Source organism: Macrotis lagotis, chromosome X (assembly GCF_037893015.1).
Source record: "Macrotis lagotis isolate mMagLag1 chromosome X, bilby.v1.9.chrom.fasta, whole genome shotgun sequence".
Classification (NCBI taxonomy): Eukaryota; Metazoa; Chordata; class Mammalia; order Peramelemorphia; family Peramelidae; genus Macrotis; species Macrotis lagotis.
Genome location: NC_133666.1, coordinates 476,287,423 through 476,291,798, shown reverse-complemented (window position 1 = coordinate 476,291,798; position 4,376 = coordinate 476,287,423). Strand labels below are relative to the sequence as shown.

At 34.2% G+C, this 4,376-nt stretch overlaps 1 pseudogene; it reads right to left on the bottom strand.

Annotated features, from left to right (window-relative positions):
* Positions 1-3,136: 3,136 nt before the first annotated feature.
* On the bottom strand, positions 3,137-3,626 carry LOC141502798 (prolyl-tRNA synthetase associated domain-containing protein 1-like; annotated as a pseudogene).
* Positions 3,627-4,376: the final 750 nt, after the last annotated feature.

Here is a 4,376-nt window from a genome sequence, read left to right as displayed (position 1 = left end):
ATATAAATATAGAGTACAAATAATTAAAAGCATTTTTACACCACAGTACTATTGTCATCATCATTATTATTATTACTATTATTATTATTATTATTAACTTCTTTCATTTTTCTTCTTTCATCTTCATTCTTGGTTCTTCTTACTTCTTGTTGTTCTTTTTCTTCTTCTTGTTCTTGCTCTTCTTTGTCTTGTTCTTCTTGTTCTTGTTCTTCTTGTTCTTTTTCTTCTTGTTCTTCTTGTTCTTGTTCTTCGTGTTCTTGTTATTCTTGTTCTTGTTCTTGTTCTTTGCCTTCATCTCACTCTCCTTCACATGTTATGCACAATCAATTTTCCATTCTACTTCAATAACTTTGATATCTCTCCTCTTCTTTCATGAAATAATTGCTACTCTGGTCACTCTATTAACAGTTCTTATCAGGACTGCAATATGCTCCTAAGTGACCTTGTAACCTCCAGGCTCTTTTTTTCACTGATTTACATGTCACACAGTTTTCAAAGAGATATTCTTCTTGTACAATTCTCACTTTTTACTCTCTGCCTATTAAACTTCACTGGTTCCATGTTTTGACCTTCATAGCCCATTGGCATCTGTTTTCAGCCTACTCAACCAAGTTTATTATGCCTTGTTGCTTTGCTTTGAATTCCAACCAAAATTTTTCTTCTCTTTTAAAGATGCCATACATACAATTTTTCTTCCTCCCTTTCCTCAAATTTCATACCCTCTAGTTTCCTTCAAAATTCATTTCCAATGCCATCTTCTATGTGAGAACCCTCATATATCTTCCTATCCACCCAACTGTTAGGTTCTTCTAAAATTATCTACCATTTATTTTTATAAATTTTGTATATTTGTGCACAAGTTAATATATGATATTTTGTCTCTGTTTCCCTTAATAGAACCAGGGCTTCTTCAATCCATGATTGCTTCTTTTTTATTTTCCCCAGGACTTAGTATTGTTTTTTGCACAAAGTACATTCTTATTACGAATTGGGTGCTTGAAGTAAAATGACTTTGCATGGCAATTCTGAGGTGTTCAAGAATGAGGCTCAATATTGACTTCAATAAAAACTTGCTTTCCATTTGAAAGAACAGCAACAGACGAACAAAAAGAAAACATCTTGGAAACATCTTGAAAGTATATTGTGTTTTTATAAAAGATGGAAAACTAACTTCAAAACTATGCTGCATTATGAAAAAGAAAGAATAGTACAAAGGAATCTGACAAAGATGTATGATTCAATCCAAAAAATAAACTATGCAATTTTCCATTGAAACAACACACCTGTAAATGCATATCATTCTGTCCCCTTTCTGAGCTGAACATCCACAAAGTGAAAAATGATAAGTAAGTTTCTTTGCTTTGAATAGAACAAAAAAATTAAACTTTCACTTACCAATGGGTCATAGTGAACAGACTATTGGACTTAGTCTTAGGAAGACTTGAATTCATGTTTGAGACTTACTGACTTTGTGAAATACATATATTACTTAACCTTTATGATCCCAATTTTCTTTTCTGTATAATGGAAAATTAATACAAGGAATACATTAAATTCAAAATTTTTGAGGTTCAAATAGTTTGATACTACATATCTCTCATAGTTACTACTTATGCCATCTTGGGCAAGTATTCAAGAGCTTGTCAGAGTTTCAGTTTCTTCATCTGAAAAATGAAATAGTCTAGAAATCTTCTGCAGACCCTTGAAACCCCATTTTTATACTCCTATTTGTGTAAATTGCTGTTAAATATAAGTGATTATCAGAGATGGTTGGCAAATTATGGACAAATGAATGGGAGTCATTGACTCTGAAAATAGGTAAGGGAATGAGTCCAATTAACATGCTAGTTAAATAGAAAACAATCATGAAAAAAACAATTACTCTTTCTCCATGTGTTAATAATTGAATCCCTCAAGGAATAGAGAGAAGAATGTTTCTGAATCTTCTGCCATGCATAGGACATGTGGGTATATCATAGCTTTTTCTCTGAGTATTCAATACATTTTCAATGTTTTATAGAGTTGATATAGATCAAAAACATTTGAAAGTGTTTGACAAAAAAGAAATAGATTGATGCCTTTAAGAAGAAATTTCTAGCAGAAAATAGACTGGGACCTCAAAGAACAATAGCAAAATGCAAATTAAACAGAAGACAAAAAAACTCAGTGAAGGCACAATATAGCTTAAGATAGGACTCTCCCTGACTCGGGGAAAAATCACTAGAAACTATAATTGGATTTCCCTGTAAAGAAGGTGCTAGAACATTCACACAGAGTAATTCTGACTCTGTCTTTCCTTAGTCAAATCACTGAATTGGTTAGGTTCTCTTTTTATATGAGGATGAGATATCTCTAATAGAACATTCAATCATAATGTTCCATTGCAGAAAAGTCTCTGGATCCATCTAATTCATAGCAATCTTGTTTCTAGAATTTTCCATATGTATTTTCCCATTCTTTTTTTTAATCAACTAGAAACAGGATTAAATTTTTTGAAATGAAATGTATACTACAAAATCAAGAAAAATCATTTAATCAAATTTCATCTTTCTAATTTTTTTCTAAAACAGGTAAAGAAAGTGTACAAAATGGAAATGCCTACCAAGTAAAAGTTCCTGTTATATTTAAAATCTAGTGATTAATTTGATTAATAAAACACCTATATAAGTCTTTCAAGTCCTTTAGTATTTTCACCCTATCTGAAGATTCCTACTATAATATTCCTTTTTCAAATAGCTTTATTTTCTCATTCCCCCTTCTCTTTCAAAGGACTCTCTAGAGCAATAATCTTAATCATAAGGACTGAGAATATAATTTTAATAAGGATTAGGAAAGCCTTGCTGTAAATATGAATGCTTCAAAACATGTGGTATTTTCATAATTGATGACAATTGTTAGGTAGCGTGCAATGTGGATAGACATCTGGAGTTAGGCCTGATTTAAAATCTAGGCTCTATACTTAATATCTTTGAACAACTCAATTAATCCTTATTTAACATAGTTTCATCATTTATAAAATGGGGATGTACAAATAGTACTTATATCTCCCAGGGTTTTTATGAGGATTGAATAGTTTATTTTTATTTTTCTTGACAGCTTCCAGAATTGCATTTTATTCTAAATCTGGCCCATAAATTTAATCTAATTTTAATATTATAGGCTCATGCCCAGTCTTCTTCACAAAGGTGAGAAAGTCATCAGGGCTCAAGCCCATCGTAGCTGTGTTTGTCATTGGAAGGAAGTATACCTTTTCATATCCACCTTCCAGAAAAGCAGAGACCAGTACAAATTTTACGTCTCCCTGGTCACAGAAAAGAGCCAAGGGTATGGCACAACCCTGGCCAACTTTTAGCTTTTCTAGCATAGACGATTCATCGGCAAACCTCAAATCTCCACTTCCGACACCAAGTCGCTTGGCCAGATCATTCAAGTTAATCTTCCTCTCGTGAAGGACCGTTACCAACCAATAATTCTTCTTTTTGTCTTTAAGAAACAGGTTCTTACTGTGTGCCCCTTTCAAATACTGGACATGAGGCATAATTTCTTCAACTGTAAATACCTCGGGGGTGCTCCAGGCTCGCGACCGGCTGCGCCTCCAGAGCCGAGCGGAGCTCGGGGCCGGCCATGGCGCGCCGCGGGGCTCCCGGGGCCCGGACAGCTTCCCTTCCCCGCCCCGAGCCTGGGCCCGGCACGCACACGCGGCCGAATAGTTTATTTTTAAAGCACTTGCTACGGTGCCTAGAATATAGGAACTACTATGTCCTGGTGGCTATTCATGCAAATAGGCATCGGGAAAGGGCTACAAAAAAAGAGAAAGATTTCAGAAACAAAAACAATATGTTATCTATAATGAGATTTGAAATTTTGGACCGTAGCATAATTAAGAGAAGTTAGGAGTCTTTTCTTACTTTTAGTAGATCTGTAAAGAGTTATTAAATAATTTTTTTTCCTGAAGCTTTAACCTCAAAGAAAAAGTGAGGATGGAAATTATTGTATTATATCCACAGAGCTAGAGAAAACGAACTACAATGTAGCAAGAAGAAATTTATGAGGCAAAATTCAAGAAATTAGACATTCTATGGTCAAGATATCATATGTGTGTACAACTCTGAGTAACATACAAGGTGAACTGCAGCCCTTAAGACAAGAAGTGGAATTTGAGTTCATAAGTATCCCTAGGAATTTCATAGATAAAGCATTTGGCTGCAATGACACTCTGGAAGGGCAGTATTTATTCAAAATTAACAGATTTTGGGGTTGGAGCCAAAATGTTGGAGTGAAGGTAAGGACTTGCCTAATGCTCTCAATCCTTTAAATAATATATCTAATCAAATGTATGAAGCATGTGTACCTCAGAGTAGCTGAACCCACAAAAA